Consider the following 19338-nt stretch of genomic DNA (forward strand, 5'->3'; position numbering starts at 1 on the left):
GGGTCAATAAAGAGGAACAGAAAAAAACACACAGAGCGTCCAAATTGCACTCACCCCCGCTCACAGGTGATGAAGACGACGATAACGTGCGGAAATGAGACTTAACGAAGAGGGATCTCGCAAAAGGTACCTCTCGTCGGTGAAGAATTTGTGGAATTGGCAAAAAGCTTTCAGACAAGTTTTCTGTTAGCATCTCGAAGTTGGCTGGCTTGCGTGGATTTTGCCGTTGTTTTTTGTCGTGTGTGTCCGTGTGTTGTCTACATTTGCTCGCTCACAGTACATCCTTTACTTGGTCTCGGGATGCCATTTCTGGTCGAAAGTTTCCCCCCCCCCCTACTGCCGTGTCCCTTTGAGTTCTCCGTTCGTCTCTGGAGCGGACAGTAGTGGCAGCAGTACCGGTAAAGCACATTTATTCTTGCCCATTTGGTGGAAGATTTGTAGAAATTGTGTGCCCTGGACGGGCACGGGTATAAAGTAGTTTATTAAATGCCGCCGCGCACAAGCGAATCCAGCAGGCAAGCAGGCATCTTTTCCCATCACAGGCCCCGTCCGGAGGGGAGAAAAAAAAATTGTATCGAAGAACAAGTATAATTCTAGAATGTCGTTATTTCGTAATAGCCATAAATATATCGGTTCCCGATGGCAAACGAATTGGCGCTGTTACGGGCGGTTACGGTCGATATAGAATTGGCGGCAAAAGTTTCCCGCCAACTTCTTCGGTTGGGCTATTTTGTCTTATTTGGTGTGCATTTTTTGTATTATAAGAGACTCTGGGGGAATGGGTTCTGTCCTAGGTGGCCATAAAATAACGACCCTCGTAGATTCCTGTAGCTTTCCGTCTGCTCACGGGTTACCAAGGTTTCAGTCCGGCTTGACGATTGATGGAGTCAGTGAGAGAGGAACTGCTCAAACCTGTCGGACTACGGAAGAGTTAGGAGACGAAGTTTGTCCAAAGTGGATGTAAATTATTGTAAGCTTTATAATTGCAAAAGTCGGATCTGTCTGGTGGTGTCTTTGCATTGGAGTAGGTGCAATTTGCTCCTGGATGTTTGAGGCAAAATGGGACGTAATGATGTGCTCCATTACTTGTCCATTCATGTGTAACAAGCTCTTAATGGGCATGTTCGAGGATCCTTTGGGAAAAGGCAACAGCAAGCAATTGCATCAGAGTGCCGCTTTAGTTGATTTCCCCATGTGTGCATGTATTCTTGAAAGCACACCTCACCGATTCCTTCATGCACCGAAATGGAGCATTCGATTGGCGAAGAGGCTTCCTGTATTACCAGGTATAATTCACAGCATGTATACCTCCAGAACCAAAGCTCCTGCAGGTTTGTCCTGGAAAAATGGGTTTATTTAATAATTAATCACAGCCCCAAAGTGCACACACACACGGAGTCTGTTCTGCTTCCATTGGAGGCCTTTATGCTGCTAGTGTTTGACAGCGCCCTGCAGAGACCGACCGACCGAGCGAGTAAAAGCATAAAACAAAGCGCTTGTCCGGGGAAAAAAGACCCATCGAATTATGATAAATCTCCTTCCGGAAGCTTTTGTGGGTTCGGGTCGGATGTTTTATGACTCTCGAATGCGCAATTACTCCGTCAGTGCCCGTACTCACGGCCAACCCCCACAGTGTACACACGGGAGACGCTATTGTTTCACGAAAAGCTCGGAGCCTGGTTGAGCATATCAAGCAGAGCCGGGGACGGTGCAACTACATCGATGCAGAATTAATATCCCGTTTAGCATAATACTCAGCAATGTATTGAAATTCTATCCGCAAACGCTTGGTTCGCTTTGCTCCGAGCAGAAATGTGCCGCCTTTGTCTCTTTCTTTCCTGTTCCCGGTGCCAACGGCAGGAGTGAAATTTTATTTCCCCATTTTTCCTTTTGCTTTCCCGTAGCATTTTCCAAGGTACACCAACAAGTGACTAAATTTCGTATATATTTTCTGTGTTTCTTTCTGTTCCCGTTTTCAGGTAAGTGCAGTTGTCGTCCCAGCCTCGTTTAGGGTATGCTTTCCAGCTTCCAGCTTTTTCGATGCATTGCTTATGAGGTTCCGCTTTTCCCTTGCGGAAGCAGTCGTCACGTTGGAAGGCCCGGAATGAATAAAGTAGGTGGATGATATTTCGGCACCGAACCACTCGGTGGGTGTCGTCGTCAAGCGGCGTCCCATACGAGGAAGTGCACACGGGAGACACTTGGTTGCATTACTTATTCATTGCACAAAGAAGGAAGAGAACTGCTGCAGGGTAAACGTGGGAGAGGGTGTCCCTTGGAAAGGGGAAAAAACACAATCTACACAATATCAAGAACGAAACACCGCGCCCACAGTTGGATAAAATCATTGGATCGATCAGTAGTGACAACGACGCCAACTTAAAGTACTGTAACGTTTGCGCGCCCTACGTGCAAAAACGGGAGCCGCTTGCACCTTTAGATCGTTCGGATTTAAATCGACGACCGGGTGACACGTTCTGTCCCGAGCAATCCATCAATCATGACCACATCCCTCAATCACAGTGCCTCAACCAAAAAGCAATTATTAATCACTTTCGCCAACAATCGGTTGACATGTGTGTGCATCGAAATGTCAACCTTTGTCTGGCGGATGTTAATCAACGGCGTGTGTGTGTGTGTGTGTTGTATGTGTGCAACGGGGTCGGATTGATGGTATCCGATGCTGCCAAGATTGCGCACCTGCAGCCTGCATCGGGTCGTAGCTGCACCGGCGCTTCATGGAAACACGTACGAAATTCCTCGAGCAGACACACCGGCTGGCAGCGATGCCGATGTGCCCGTTTGATGTCCGTCGCGGAGGCTTATACAGCGTTGAGGTTTTTGATCTCGTACTTGTGTTGTGTGACTGTGTTTTCAGCCCTGTCATGTTGGGTGAATGGAGAGGTTTTTTTTTTCGTGTGTGTGTGTATGTGTCCCGTCTCCTTAGCTCCGTGGCTTCTGTCATCTGGGGTTGGTTTTTATTCTTGCAACTGCAGCATGTCCTTGTCAAGTGCATGGGCTGCGGCGTGTCTGCCAGTCGGGGGCCTTTTTTTGGGACCCTTCTTACGATAAAGGTGATGACAGCTGGTGCTGAAGGAAAGTGAAGAAAGTGAATAAAATTGTCATGGCCACGTGATGGTGCGCTTCCGTGGTGTGGAGCATTCTTTTTGGCGGAGAGAACATCATGTACGACTTGTGTCACGCATCAGCAATGCATAAAGCAATTCAAATGCTTATCGCGCTTTAAAGCAAACCAACCCGGAGTACGTGTATGCTTAAAGAAAATCAGCTTTAGAAACGCTCATCGCACTGAACGCGACTCTAATAGCTTTGTTTGTGCCTTCAGCTCACTGTCGACCCATAGATCTATCGGTTCAGCATAACGGTTCTGCTGGTACCGAAGGATGCGCACAGAATAATGCAACTGTTTCGCATCGGATGCATCGTCGCAGCGAGCGAAACGGGTGCGATTAGCCCTTTCGCTTCGCTGGCACATAACCTCCTCTATCATCCCATTATGCCCGGGATTGCGTAAACGGTGCATAAAAGGACGATGCTGTTGTTTACCGCTCGCCTCGCTCGACTCGCCTGGCGCCATTAATATTTCGCTCGTGTAATGCAAGCGTAATGCCGCGTAACGGGTGCCGGGAGTGTCCGTTGCGACACCAGTATGTCACTTCATGCCGGTGTTATGTAAGAACAAAGAATAAAGCTCCTGTTAAAATGGCAAGAACAAAACGGTGCCAAAAGGGATGTATCGGAATCGGGAAGATGGATTCTGCCCGCGGAGAGGGGAAGCACAAAAGCCACGGACGGATGAGGATAGGACGGAAGTAGTGTGGCATTCGCTTCCGATCGGAAATTGCTTCCAGCATTACCAGAGCATGATTCTAGCATTTGTGCGGCAGCGAATCAACGGCATCATCGTCATTCGAGTTCGATGGCTTTCCGTTGGCGAAATGATGGAGAAAAAAAGTAAAAAATGGCATCGTATATGTGTCGTACGAGTGGGTTTTAAATGTTTCCCCCTCACTGTGCACACATTTTGTCATAGTTTATGACGATTCCCTCTCAGTGGAAAGGAAAACGTCGCGACAGTACCCAGGGAATTGTGACGTTAAAGCTGCCTGATGCGCTGTCAAGCTTCAATGTTTCGTTATCATTGACCTTTTCTGTGAACTGGCCTGGAAAAAAGGTGGCTGTAGGCGAAGGAAAGGCCATTCATCTTTCACTGAAGGTGTCGTTGGTGTCTGCCCAAGGCTCATCGCATCAAGGGGAATTAGAGGTGAAATGTCGAGTCGCATCTAATACACTCGGAATGCAGCGTGCTGGAAGCGATCCCAGTTCTGAGATCAATATTTGGTACAAAATTACCCTCCCCATTGCGAGATGGGAAAAGGAATGTTGGACGCATTTGATGGACGGTTGTGTCCTCCTTTCGTCTGTTTGCCAAACCATAATGCATTTCAGTGAAAAGAGTTATCCGTTTACTCCCGGGCTCCATGTTCGATCGTCCAAACACGGTCCAAACGCTGACCGGCACGGGCACGACGCTATAAAAGGAAATTTTTCATCTCTACTCTACAAAGAACCCTCGACGTATGCCGTAATTGAGCACATCAATTGAATTATGTGGGTTGAGGCAGAGTGGAATGTAGAGAAGGGAAACAGCGCTGCAACAAAATAAGATTATTTTTCCTACATATGCTCATTTTTCCAACTGAATTACACACACACACACAGTCGCTGCCTGCATTCTTCTTCATTCCTGAGCCACTTTTGCTCAGGACACATACCGGGCAGACACGGAGACACTGATTAGATGCTTCTTTCGCGCTTGGACGAGATTCATGAATTTCATGACGGTCATCACCGGGTCGGTCGGTGGACATGCATAGCACGGTTCTCGCAGAAACGGGCAGTGCCATTTTTCTTGCCCTCGCTTTCACCCCGCGGGGACATACAATCGGGTCGAGGGCGTGTCCCGGGTTTCGCCGCAGGCCAGTGTGGTATGCACTTGAAAATTGCAGCAGCAAGCTTTCAGCGGCGATGCAAAATCTCGCAAGACTGAGTGGTCCCGGGTTTTGTTCGTCCTTGGTTTTGAGTACGCGGACAAAGGCATGGGGAAATTCAAGCATTCACATACGCGGCTGGGGACGTAGAGAGTGCTGCGAGTGAGTCAGCGGTGGTGGGAAAGCTATCTAAATCGGAAAATATGTTTATCGTTATGGACCGCTATTAGCGTTGTTGTGCTTTTTTGTGTGTGTTTCGTTGTTCCACTGTGCCATCGTATCCATATCGAGAATCCCCTATTGCGGTTCGTTTGCTTGAGGCCAGCTTCTTGAACCGTTTTGCTCGCTAGCGGGCGGTGTGCCTGGTGGCATCCTGTGGTTGTTTCGAGTAAGCGCAAGTCTTGCCGTAAGTTCTTCCATCGTACCGATGGCCCGTTAGTGAGCAAATGGGAAGAAATTGTTCCAACGGAGCATCATCAACCACGTCAGGCTTGCGATGGACAGCACCGTCGGTGAGCGCAATAACGAAAAAAGGACATCGCGACAGAATGGAAAATGAACCGCTCACACTTCCTGTCGTCTTGCTGCGCTGCTTGTGGTGCGCTTCCTACGGTGTGCAAAAGAACGTGGCACTCTTTTAATTAGAGCGTGCGGCAGCGGCGACGGCGGCGGAGGTCATGCAATCACCGGGCCGAATGGCATCCCGCCGATCGGACCGGCGGGCAGGTTATTGCGAGGTTAGTTATTATTTACGACATTATCATTACGGTTATTATCTTGGGCGCGATCGTGCCGTAATCGGTATGGTTCTTAATTCGCTGTCAGTTCATACTTCCGGGCAGCTTTGTTTTTCGCTCGCTCGTGTCCTGGGAGTTGAACGATTCTTTGGTGGATGCTTCAAGGGACGATTGAGAAGGACTGCTCTTCTCTTCCAGCTTGCAGAGAGCTTTAGACACTTGATAAGGAGCAGTTGTGACAATCCTTTTGCCGTCTTAACACTTTCCCGCTAGGGCAAAATAAAGTTTTCTGATAAATGACTGATAAGACGGACGGTGAGTTGGTGTGGTGCTTCTTTGGCCTCTCAGGCGCAAGGATAAATCATCTCTAAGTAGTTTCTTGTGGCATTTTTTAATGATAAGTCTGGAGCCGATTTCGGCCTTGTCCTTGTTCTTATCCTCCCACTGTTTGTTCAAATGTTCTCAGAGCAGGAATACTTCAGTAGACGACTCCTCGGAAAGAGTAAATGACGTTCTGTAGAATATCCAAACAGCTCTCCCGCTGGTTCAGTACTTGGACAATAAAGTTGTCAACATAAAACTGCCAGCCTGACAGCAGCAGGATAAAAACGGTCAGTTCACTTTAGAATGCGATGAAAACGCAAGAGTGCAATTGAAAAAGCACACGACCTGCAGGCTCTTTCCATAAATCACGCGAAGTCCGACAGCGACAATCTTTGACCATTTTTACCCTCTGTTTGCTGGGAGTGTACTGTTACTCAAGCACAAGAAGAGTCACTTGTACCGAAGACTGGAGTGGAGTTGAATCGGAATAAATAAAGCAACTGGGACTGGGAGGAGGAACTCCTCCGGACAAACAGTAGATTTTATGTTTTGTTGTTTTTTTTTCGTCAGACAAACATAAGCCCAGTAGCCGAATGCAAGAGCAAGACCTCTATCTCCTTCTCTCTATCTGGAGCCACTCGTGCCAAATCATCGCCGGTGAAAGCGGAACCGGCGTGGCCAACCCATCGGGATGGGTTGAAAACGTGGTGCAAGCGAAGTGCTTAACCGGGAAAATAGTACACATACACTCACACATACATCAAAATACGACCCCTTGGTGTGGGACGGCGTACGTGAAATGTGCGGACCGCGTTTCGTTAATTTATAGGTCAAGTCTGGCGTGGCTTCCCAGCGTCTTCCAGCTGGAGAGTAGTCCGCACCTGCACGGGAAGCACCTCCCCGGAAAGAAAAATAGCATACGCGTGCGTGTGGGGCTGGTGTCTGCAGGTTGTTCGTGCGAAGGTGGCCAACCATACCGTGTGTGTGTGTGGCTATTGTGCATTATAAATTCCCACCTTCCCATTTATCAGCCTGTGCGCTCGCAGATCGACACATTCGTGAACGTTAGCTCTTAATTAGAGCTCACTTCCTCGGAAGTCATTACGGGCGTAGTGTAGGGCAGGGGGAGACCATTCGAGCTGGCGAGGGATAGAGTGGCAGCAAGTCATAGACATAAATTAAGCTTCAAAAATAGTTTTCGCGTGGCCTGGAGGAGAGCGCGTGCCATGGAACGGGGCGTGGTGGTCGTCGTTACCGTTCGGCTGGTAATTAGATTGAACTCCGGGATCTGTGCTCCGGCAGAGTGTCTGGTGAGCTCACGGGTTGTGCGAAATTCCAACGGCGCCTAACACGCTGGCACGTTCGTGTCACAATGCAGAAGACTTGCGTTATCTGGAACACGGCCTGGGTGGGTTCGTTTCTTTCTTCTTCCATCCCATCTACACCTGGGGAGTCTGGGAGGTCCCGTTTTTTGGGGGAACTGCTGTGGGTCGGAGCACATTCAATTAAGAAGCCAAGGTGCTAAAGGTACGTACGGAAGGCTCTCGAATCGGGCCGGGCGCAATTTATCGTACCACCGGGCGGTTAAACGCTTCATCAGGTGGTGGGGGACTGTTGCGTGTGTACAGACCGCCGGGAAGGTTCATTATGATTATGTCGTACGAACGAGGCAGGCTGCGTAGGAAAAACGCCGCGACTGTTATTACAACCAAATGAGGCGATAATATGATTTTTATTACACCCGGCTCTGCTCGAGTGTGTGTGTGTGTGTGGGGAAGCGGTGTGTCGTTAGCGTCGATTTTGGTTTTTAATTTGAACGAACGAGCCCGAACTCGAGCGCGGTAATAGGACAGGCTTCATTCCAGCCGTTCGGTTCCAGGATTTATTATGGCATGTCATTAATAACCGGGATAACGTGTAGCGAACCGCCCGGACATTGTTGTTCTATCGGCGAACGAACGAGAAAATGTGTGGTTTTATTCACTTTATTTTTTGGCTGTTGGGCTGTTGTTTTTCCGCCACTTTTCGTCGATGTAAAAACATGTTTTTCCTGCTCACATTTCGCCGCCAAAATGGAGAGGAGAGGGATGGGGACCGATGGGGACCATGAAATATGGGTGACAGTCTTTTTATTTGTTTGTTTGGGTGCGTTTTGTGCGGTCTGGGAGTTCATCTTAGCCCGTGTGCGGATCGAAACCGAAAAGACATAATAAAACGAGCGAAACATAATTTAAGACTCTACTCACGCACCTGTGGTAGGGAAGGTTGTGGAGCAGGAGGTGCAAGGCACGTTCTATTTATTATTGAGCTCCAAAAATATCGTTTATCTTGGTGTTTTGCGATAATAGTCGTCCAGGTTGCAAAATAGAAAGGAAATATCGTGTCACGTGGGAATTCGGGTACGATCTCAAGGTTTTTTGTTTCCATCGAAATCAGCTGACTTTTTGGAAGCAAGAATGCATTGAAAGGCATCCTTTCAATCCATAAAACACAGCTTTGTGGTTGAAACCGATAATCTCCACAAGGTGATCGGGTTTGTTTTTTCCCTCTTTAAGCTAAGCAAACGTCAGTGCGATCATTTCTCACGCGCTGGCCTCAATTCCGTTTTTGATATCTTTATGGGTTTAATTTTTTACAGCATTTGCTCTCGATGTCGGTCACCGTCTCTCGTCTCCCAGCTAGCCAATGGGTAGCACATTGTTCTCTGTGTACACTTCTTTCACAACAAGAAATAAAAAGGGAGCAAAAGCGTATGTATAAAATATGTTTGAGGCAGTAATTAAATTTTGTCCAACCCAGCAACAACGGGCGGGTTTTGCGACATTTTGTATCAATTTCTGCGCTCGCTCTCCGCTGCACAAAACCATTCTATGCATCGTTCGTTCTAGCAAACGTTTGTTAGCACCATTTCGCCCCGTTGTGTTCGCCGACGTACAATGGCTAACGACACACAGGACATGACTTTGTTAGTGCTGGCGGAAATGAATTTTCCTAAACGTTTTGCGAGCCAACAGCAGCAGCAGAAGCAGCATCGTACTGTTCGTTTATGAACTGTCGTTACTATTTGTCATCGGACTGCATTACCTGCCCACTGGGTACTGGGTACTGGGGGATTGCCGGTTGGATATGCTGGGGCAACAGTCACACCACCTGGCTACCAGCTCTCGTATGTTTGTGCCTTTTGCCGGTTGTCATTTTTATGAAGCATAAGCATAAAGTAGCACACCGACACCGACCGAGAAAATGTGTGTAGGACGAAATTTCTGTTATGAAATGCGGCAAAAACGACCCACTCGCACAGCGCAGTGACCCATCCTTTTACGTGTATGACTGTCGATGGAGTAAATGTTATAGCGGTGTGACCCATGCAAATCTAGATCGATCAGCACAAAAGGGGATGCCTTTTAGTGTGCTTTTTGCCATTTTCATTTGAGTGACTCTTAAACATTCTAGCAAAAGTGTTTTTCTTGGAATCGTTATACTTTTACTGGTTTATTTGAGGTCCATAGGTCCAAAGGTTCTGGTCATACTGACCTAGTTTTACGAGTGGTTACTATGCAATATAATTCATATTTTCAATTCTTAATACGTCACAAACTGCTCCCTTTAGCCAAAACTTAAAGCGAATGACATCGCGTAAGAGCTTTCGAATGTCCTAGTTAGCATCTTCCGATTGGAGTATCTTCCATTTCCGTTGAATCACAGCAAATTGCGCACCGCAACACCCGTCCGGGCTCCGATGCGTGTATACCCTGGCACAAGCCATCATGGCTGCAATCACGTCCCTTCACCGGAACATGTGTTCTGCGCCCTTTTTCGAGCCCAAACCTCACCGCCAAACCTAAACAGCTCGCGTGACGCGCGTGCCGGGTGAAGTTGGTTAATTCATCTTCATCGCTGCTACATGATTTGCATAACACACAGGCAGGAGGAACACATCCACATCGCCACCGTACGCCGACAAGCATTAATCCATCATCGTTGTTTGGATGCTGTGTGGCAGCCTCGCCAGGCAGTTCCGCCCACCATCCACCCCAAGCCCTCCCAAGAGTTGTACGAAAATGCGAAAATGTAAGTAGTTCTGTGGCAGCAGCCGCCGCCACACAGATCATGATGGTTGATCTTGTCGTTGATGTGGTTATTAGCCAATCTGCACCATGCTCCATGTTCTGCGTGCGGCGGTGCTGTACCGATGAGGTGGAAATGTTAATTTATGACCCAATCCACCACGTCGTCGTGCGTCGTCGCTCATTTCCGGCCATCGAGTTCCGATCCGTGGGCACACCGTTTTCGATAGTGATGAATCGTGCGGCGATGCGGCACGCTCGCCAAAATCTCGATGTAACGTGGGGGAAAAGGTGATGTCGTCATCAAGCCCCACTGATGGATGTTGATGGCGTTGGTGCGATGCACTAGGGGCACAGTTTTTTGTTGTCGTTTCGCGTCATGTCCTAAAAAGCCGCCTGCGTGGCGTCTCCTACGGGAAGGTAATGACCTCCGGTACGCCCGTGGTTGGAAATATAGGGCCAAGGTTGGCTACGCAAAACAGGGCTCGGCTGCTGCACGCCTTTCCTTTTCAGTAGTTTTGCATAATAGAGTGCTTCTTCAAACCAAAACGCCCAATGGTTGGCGTTCCCTTGAAATCCCACTCGAAAAACACGGGGGGGAATGTCATTAGTGCGAAGTTCTGGTGGCATCGATCGATCGTGTCGAACCGCGCTCGTCTAGCGGCTGCATGTAGGTGACAACGGCTCTCCATCAAACCCGCTCGATCTGGGCGAGCTGATGGGACGGAGAAGGTGATGGAAAATTATGCAAATCGAGAGGATCTATCCCATCAGTCGCGCAAGCCCTTTATTTTGTGTACTACGACCGGTATTGGTGTCGTTAGCAGATTTGTCAACATTTGCGTTCCGAAGCATCGGAGGTTTAGTACCCACACACACACACACACGCACGCATACGAAGTGGATAATTAATGAGTAGTTAAAGGCACGGTTCGTAGGATGCAGTTCCGATGGTCGCGATGCTTCATTAAGGAAGCTCTAGCTTTAAGTGCGGCGCATCCACACATGGACGCAGCTGTAGAGGGCGTACACACAGCAGGACTGAAGCACTAGCAGCCAAGGTGCAGCATGTTCATAAATACTCTGGTGTCTCATTCCATAAGTTCGCTCGTGCGCGCTTGAAGCTGTATAGATCTTGTTTTATGCACTCCAGTTTCCAGCATGTGTGTGTGAGTGCAAAGTACGTTTTTACGTCGAACAGAGCGTTCGAACCAGTACTAAACGACCATCGGGAAGACCGACAACAGCAACAGCGGCAATAAACATCGAACACTTGCTGGCAGTTTTAAAACAGCAAACAGCCCTCCTCTCCTAAAGTAAGCGCCCGGGCCCGGTGGGGCATCTTCCCGCTCTTTTTGCTTGAGGTTTTGTGCTGTGTTGTGTGGTGCAAATTTTTAACAGACAACACATTGCACATCGTACACCGAGCAGCCCCGAATGTGTGGCAAAACATAAAAGTGCGATCGAGAGCTCCACAACTAGCTTTAATCGTCCGTTTCACAACATTCTAGGATGGAAAACGTACATGAAGCATTTAAGCTGTTTTTTTAAATGTGCGACCGCCTTGACGCTTGGGAGAGCAAGCAAAAAATAGAAAGGATACACACAAAAGAAAGGAAAGCATGATATAGGAGCTTTAAAATCGTTCCTGCAGTAACCTCTCGGGAGCAATCGTTTCCGTTCCGAGGTCGAAAACGAAGCAATTTCGCTTTATTTATCACGGTGCAGTGTGTGCGGAATCTTGCCACGTGTTTTTTTTCTGTTGGTTCTGTTAGCTTCTTTCTTCCTTCTGTTGCTGTTGATGTCGCCAGCCAGGGAACGCTTTGGTTTGTTTGGCTTAATGTCAACGGGTTTTGCGCCATTGCGCAAGGATGCCTCGTTGTTGTTGCTCTTTTTTGTGGGTTTGTTTTTCTCCCTCCTAAAGATGGTAAATAATTTGACTCTACCATAGTCTGTAACACCGTGCTGCGAGAGCTGTATAGCATATATGGCTCAATAATCGCGCCTTACGCCATTACCGGAAGATCCGGCTCGAAGGACCAAGTTTACGATAGGGAGAGGTTTTATTAACCGCATTTGATTTATGCTCGTGATCGGATATTTAGAAACTTTATGACAACCGTTACTCCGGTGCATACGACAGAATGCAGCTCGAAAGACACGCAGAAGGGATGGAGAAGCTGGGCAAGGATTTCACCGAACACAACCTAATGGCGTTACGAACCGCTGCGCTTCTCGTTTATAGCTTCTCAGCATTCCCGGTTCTTTGGGCCATTTCCAATGTTTTCCCAGTGTGTGTGTGTGTGTAGGTATCATGCGCAAAATACTACTACTGCTACTGCTAGTAGAGCGTTAAGTGGCAACCACTTAGCGGCTGCAGGGTGTAAATCGCTTGCGAAATATGATTTTCTGAAACTTACGGGGCAGTGTACTTCTCGCTTCAGCGCCGGTTCCGCTCAATCTCCTTGAAGATCGTTGCGGGTTGCGGGATGCTCTGCAACGATAACGATAAAAGATGATACGGTATTATGAATCGAGAACAAAAAGGGGCTTATACGTGAGCGAGAGAGAAGGATAATAGAAAGACAAGCCAATTGAATTGACTGTGATTTGATTTCGGACGTGCTGGATGGAGAATAGACTCTTCTTAATGGTGAGGAAAATTAGACACGTTCGGAGTCAACAGGATAGAAGTGATTCGATTTGGGATGCTTTTAGGATGTTTTGAAAGTGTTTATTAGATTAGAAATTGAGCTCCAAAGATGGAGTCGGCGATATCACGTTTCGTTCATCATTCAAATGAGCTTTTTGCGCCGCTTTGTGTTGTGAAGTAATAAATAATTAGCCATTTCGAGCCTCGCAATACTAATTTCACTCACAGAACAGCTGTCCACTATCAGCTAGGATTTAGCATATCATGCAAAAGCGCACCACATCGAGGTTGTGCATTTAATTGAATAATTTTTGGTGGCAGCAAGCTTCGGAAACCGCCTCGGTCTCGGGTTTGATTTTTCACCACATGTGTATGTGTGCCTGTGTGCGATAGCGATAGGCAATTTGGAAGTGTTTTATTGAAATATGGTCGCTGCTGCGGTCGGGCCCCGGTCATTATGCGTGATTATGCTTTTCCGCAACGGGTGGCACGCAACCGGGAAACCTATTACCATTAGTGTTGGCACGCTGCGGTTGTTTAATTTGTGATTGTCAAAAATGGGGAGGCGCGGTCCAATTTTTCGCTCCCGCGTATACGCCACGATGTGTGTGCACTCCACGCGGCACCATATTGCTGCGGATGCAAAAGAGTGACCGGTCCAGGGCGGGGACGCGGTTTCAGGTGACGTTAACGGTAATGGTGTAGGAAGCATCGTGTTGTGCATCGTGTCGGGGAAATTAGTTCATGATAAAACCGTTTAAACAGCCGTAAATATTAATGAAACATCACAACGATTCACAGCTGCTGTACAGCGGTACATCAATAATAGCCACGCTACATGCATGCCGATGGTACGGAGAAATTCGGGAAAAAGTGTAGTGTACCTTCTCGTTCCTGAATTGTTGCTGAAGTTCTTCGAGCACATTTGTAGTGATTTTGATCGTTGAATGTTGAGCTTTTTTTTTATTTTGAAGCTTAAGGTATCGTAGTTCGCAAATGCAATTGCAAAAATCAGGCTTTTCCCACAGATTGCAAAGCTTTTTCGTAAATTGAAAACATTTACCATCCTTTTAATTAATATTTTCACATGCCTACATGCTTCCATTCTGTGCCCATAATCCAATTTACAGTTCTTTGCATTAAAAATAATTAAAACAATTTCATTAAGAAATTAGTATTCCCTGCCTGTCCGATCCACTTTTTCCCTCACTTTTTATTTGCAATGACACGAACCAATCAGTCTCGCTTCGGACCTGTTAAACGACCGTCGGGCATGATCGTGACCGTTTATATGGCAGGGATTTTCGATAAGCGTGAAAGCGTGTTTTTATTGCCTCGGACTGGTCATCCGATCCGACGTTCATTGGATTTAAAACCGAGCTCGAAAGAAAGCCTCTGGCATGGGAGAGACGGTGGCAAGAACAAAAGATGCCAATTTGAATGGTTTAATAAAAAGGGGTAATGGTGTTTTTTTTCTTCCGCTGTTGTTCTGTGCTTATCCCACATTAACTGGAAAGCGTAACTATCGAATGCGGAAAGGAGGCGACAGTTTTGTGTTGAACGGGTTCAATTTCACAGTAGGATGATGTGGATGATGCTCGCACTGCTCGCTTTGGGATGGATGTGGCACAGTGTGAGATCGAAAAATGGTCATCCCATTTCGGAAAGGAGCCGACGACGGCCGAAGGGATGGAAAAACAAATTTAATTTGCTACCGAAAGCACAGCACAGGCACCATTCCCTCCGGGGAGGGGCTTATGCAGAAAGTGCGTATATGTTCCGCCTGACTTTTCCGCCGCTTTCCCCGGGGTCCCTGGTCGTCTGCATTCAATGATGTTTTTAACCACCTCATTTTGGGATACAGTTTTTCTTTCCCATCGGCTTACTGAACGCAGCAGCAGGAACAACGGGGGGAACAACAACAGCCGGTATGGGAAGAAAATCGTTTTGGGGTAAGCTGCGAAAAGCTCCCTTCATCATTATTGCCAACTTTCCGGCGCCATTTATATTCCGATCTGATCGGTAACCGGCCGAAACTGGGTAAAACTGGGGGATGATGAAGTGATGCTGCTGCCGCCAGGGCGGAGAGTGGACAAGTGGCGTGTCTGCGGTAATCGATTACGGCCGGTATAATGGGATTATGTGAAGGAAACGGGCGTGGAAGGGCGAGAATGCGGAAGACAGTCCATTGTGTTCGGATTGATCCCGAGGGGGCGAGACGCGAGCCCGATGCTCCAGCATAAAAGGCCGAACCACACGCGAATGATACGGTTCGGGGCGCGTTTGAGCGTGAATCGTTTGATCGAAATCGAACGTAAATATACCTCAAGCAATTGGTGCTCGGCTTGTCGCTTTCAATGTGTGTGTGTGTGTGTGGGTGCGTGTTTGTGTGTTTGCTTGAAACGGGCTGGAAAATGCTCTCGGCAGTGGGTGGTGGTAAAAGGTCTGTGCGTTGTCTGTTTTTCTTCCTCGACCGTAAAAGGACAATGACGGAGCGCGTCAGTACGTGTAAATAAATATTTATTTAATGGCCAAACACACACACTGATAGGGATTGGGTTGGGGTGGTAGGTGGTGTTGGTTGAGCTGACACACCTCCTCCATTCATTGCGGAAAAGCAACCCCCCTTTTTCCGCCGGCGGGTGCGGTAGAGTTTATTACTGGTTGGGGAATTATGCGCAATCGATCATGTTGAAAATTTCAAGAATCGAAACGCACCAGAAACGGAACGATGGTGGCTGGTGCGGGGAGAAGCATGCTGCAGCAAGGCGACAGAAAATCCTTTCATGGCATTTTTGTGTTGTGTGTGTGTGCGAAAAGGGGAAAAAAACGTTGGAGCAATTTTCCCACAATACCTATCACTTTTCTCTGCTCCAGCGCATAAAAGAGAAGGGCGAGAAGAGCAGAGAGGCGAAGAGAAAACAGCACAGGAATGAATCAGGATCATGTCTGCGAGCCTGCTGCATTTTATTGCACAAACAATGGACGAGCTGTGAACGGAAAATATTAAGCCTTCACTGATCCGGATGTTAGGCCGCTTTTCAACGCTTCTTCTCGCTTCGTTCGCGTCGTGCTTTTCTCTTTCCCGCTTCGTCACGGTGTGCGCCGTGCGAAAGTATCAACATTTGACGGATGAATAGGTTTTAATTTCGTTAAAGCGCATAAAATGGACAACAAAACATGATAGGCGCACAGGTGGGCCCGTTGCCCGACCTGGTCGTCCGTAAAATGGAGACGCGCGCGCTGTGCGGTACGGTTGGTACGGGTTTTTATTGCCCGGCTACGTGCAATGGCCGTCGTTCCGGGTGACACGGATTGTTGGTCGTCGGAGTGGTCGGAGTGTTTTTAAGGACTCATTTTTTATCACGATAGGCATGGGACATGGATCCTCTTTTTATTGGTTTACCAGTTGTTGAAAGGTGTGATGATGGCCCATCGGTGATCAGTGAGCTTATCCAAGCATAAACAATGGTTGATACTTTTAAAAGCATCGGCTCAAGAAACTGTGAAGGATCGAGCAAAGTGTTCAGATATAGCTGTCACCAATAAGAAATAGTTGAATATGTTCTGATGTAATTAGACATAATACACATGACGGATTCTGTAATCTCATAACATCATTGTTATTTTCACTGCTGAGGTTCTGATTCCAATCGTTTACTATGAAGCCTTCGAATGGCGGGCCACCACTCTGTGCATCATTGAATCACCGACATTCCATGTTTTGTCGTAGCTACGCTGGAATTTCTCTTGGCACGGTCTCGCGTGCCCAAACCCCAGACATTCCAGCCAGAAGGCAAAGAGGCTTTCGAGGGCAAAATTGTATTCACCATCGAGCAGCAGCATGCGTCGTGTGTGTGTGCGCGCGCGACGAAAATTCCTGCTTCCGGCAGTGCTTTTCCGGTGGCAAAGTATGCACACACATCGACCCACACACACACACACACACACACACACCGACGATGGAATTCCGGTCGGGAACAATTCAGCCGGTTCCTTCCTGCCGATGGCGTAAGAAAGTGTATTCCATTGATGGTAGGTGCTGTCGTCGAGCTGGTAGGCAAGTGTGTGAGTGTGGCAAGATCACATCTCACTCAACAGCTCAGAACGGCGAGTGGCTGAACGCAGGTCAGCCAGTGGTGCAGAACCGCTTACTGGTGCCGGTGAAATGATGGGAGGCTGGGTGAGGTTGCCGAGACGAGCCACACTGGGTAATTGGGTAACTGAAGACGACCGGAACTTCCCGTGCACAGGTGTGTGAGTATCAGCAGGAACACACACACAAGCGTACTCACTGCTGTGAGATTGCCGCCCTTAAGGATGTGCCCTAGCCACTTGGAAAGAATCAAAGTCCGAAATCGAGCAGGGGCTTAGCTCATATCCGTTCGTAAGTGGCTATAAATAAGTAAACCCACGCCATCATGCTGATGTTGGCGACGCCGTCGCCGTCGTCGTCTTCGTCCCTGCCTGGAGTAGCATCCTTCTCCTTGTGTGAAGCTCCTGCTGGTGGGGTTAAAAAGGCCCGACACATATGCATGTGAAAAACGGGATGGAAACGAGGGATTGTTTCTTTGTCTTGACAGGGTACGCTCTCTCAAGTGCGGAAGCTTTGACTGTGAATATATTGGGCCGATTTGGCTTCGTGCTGCAAGGCAGCAGTATTAAAGGTGCTTCGGTGTGGAAAAATATGTTCACTACAGAGCCATTTGGCATTATCGGAGCACGGGGCCATTGAGAGGAGTCATTTCAGCTGATTGAAGTGGGCTTTCGAGTGCTTTGAACAGGTAAGCCGTCAGTTTCAACAGATGATTGCTTATCATAATTTAAAAATATAAAATTCTTATCCTTTGGACGATAGGTTCTCAATTTCAATGCGTTTTTGTTTGAGTTGTTGAAAGGGGTTTGGCTGTCTCTTGAGTTAATTGAGTTTTTATCTTTCTTTTCTCTCCTTGCAGGTATGTTTCCGATAGGCGAATTTAAAACTTCCTTCTAGAATAACCGTAAGTGTGCATTTTAGATGGAAAAAGGAGAATGGAAGGGCCACTTTTCATCTCGCGTGGCATCCCTATTCACGAAAGTGCAACTCATTGATTAAGAACCGTTGCAACCGGCAATGCACCAGTGCCTGCCGGGTGATCCATTTCACTTCTATCTTTTTGCATTTTTTGCTGCTCTACCTGGTGTGTTTGTGTGTGTTTAAAATGGATGATTTTTCTGCTGCATGGACCGCTCTACACACGGAAAGGCAATCGAAAAGGTGTTCATCCAATCGAAATGAATCAATTTATTTCGTTCTTCGCCACGCCGAAACACATTTCCCCGCCCGCGGAAGTGGCCGACGAACATCAGCTCAATCCGCGTGAGATGTGACGAAGGCGTCTCAAGCCATACTCCGTCACCGTCCGTCACACCGTAAGAAAGCAAAAGCGACTGAAATGCGGAAAAAATGTTTTAAGCCCCTTGTGCTTCCGGCAGTTTTTTGGGCTTTCGGGTTTTTCTGTGTGTTGTTTTCCCAATGCCTTCTAGTGCAATATAATTTTAATCACCGGAAAATTTCACATTTCCAAAAGATTTTTATTTCCTTTTCCCACTCCCTGGGGCGGGCCTAGAAATGGTGCACGCTATCGGTTCTGCTCAGTTGGATGATTTTAGCCACCGACGGGCTTCTCCTCCGGCTCCCTTCTGGGTTGGGCTTTCTACTGTTTCGGCTGTGATATCGGATTATCGTGACGCTCTCATCCGCGGCACACAGAACGAGAGCAAGTGAAGGGGGAAAGGGGAGAAAAAAATACGACAAGCCCTTCACACGGAACGATTGGATGGATCGAAATGATGGATAACTGGCAGGCTGGCGGCGGCAGTAGCACGGGAAGCGTGGTGAAATGGGAAATTTATTTTTACAACTCACGAAATGCTCCAAAGGCATCCATTCCCCCCCACACACACACACACCCAGAGCGAAGGAGAAAGCGCAATGAATCAATCGCATGGTCCGGTGTGATCAATGTTTTTTTTTCGTAATCTAAGGGTGGGTGCTGCTTTTCATTCCACGATGCTGCACGAAAGATGAACCAGCGCTGGGACGCGAACAGTCGTCGTGAAAAACTGCACGCATGAATGCACACTTATGTGGGTGTGCGGCTGCTGAGGCATTTGAGGCGTTCGTTGCACGGGTCTGTGTGCCTGTTCGTATGATCGATATGACTCGTGGTGTTGGGGTGAGCGGATGAAGGGTACGTTTGCCATTTTCGGTATGCTTTTCAGGTTTCGTTTGTTTCTCTTAAATCATGCAACGGTTCGATATGTGGCGTATTCATAATTTACATAGGAGTAAAAACCGCATACGAATTGAATTGAATGCTGAAAAATGTATGCTTTACCGCTTATTTATGGATGTATTCGTGTTTATCTTTCACTGTCACGAGCTTTGACGATAGCTTTTTAGTGCAGGAGCTGGTTTGTGAGCATGAAAAAAATCGAAAAGAAAACTTTTTTATTAGTCTCTCTGGCTTTGCGCAGGGAATAGATTCATGAAAATGGATCAC

General features: G+C 47.7%; 2 protein-coding genes across 10 annotated transcripts in view; one reads left to right on the forward strand and one right to left on the reverse strand.

The window, feature by feature from the left end:
• Positions 1–19338, forward strand: part of LOC120901424 (rab3 GTPase-activating protein catalytic subunit) — a 115533-nt gene that overhangs the window by 24532 nt on the left and 71663 nt on the right. The window lies entirely within an intron of this gene.
• LOC120901422 (leucine-rich repeat and fibronectin type-III domain-containing protein 3) overlaps positions 1–19338 on the reverse strand; it is a 105977-nt gene that overhangs the window by 22883 nt on the left and 63756 nt on the right. For all 9 annotated transcript variants that reach the window (XM_040309360.1, XM_040309366.1, XM_040309364.1 and 6 more), the window contains one exon: positions 12561–12634. The gene's annotated coding sequence lies outside the window, so the exon portion shown is untranslated. The remainder of the gene's footprint in view (positions 1–12560; positions 12635–19338) is intronic.

The sequence above is a fragment of the Anopheles arabiensis genome, chromosome 3, assembly GCF_016920715.1.
Source record: "Anopheles arabiensis isolate DONGOLA chromosome 3, AaraD3, whole genome shotgun sequence".
NCBI lineage: Eukaryota > Metazoa > Arthropoda > Insecta > Diptera > Culicidae > Anopheles > Anopheles arabiensis.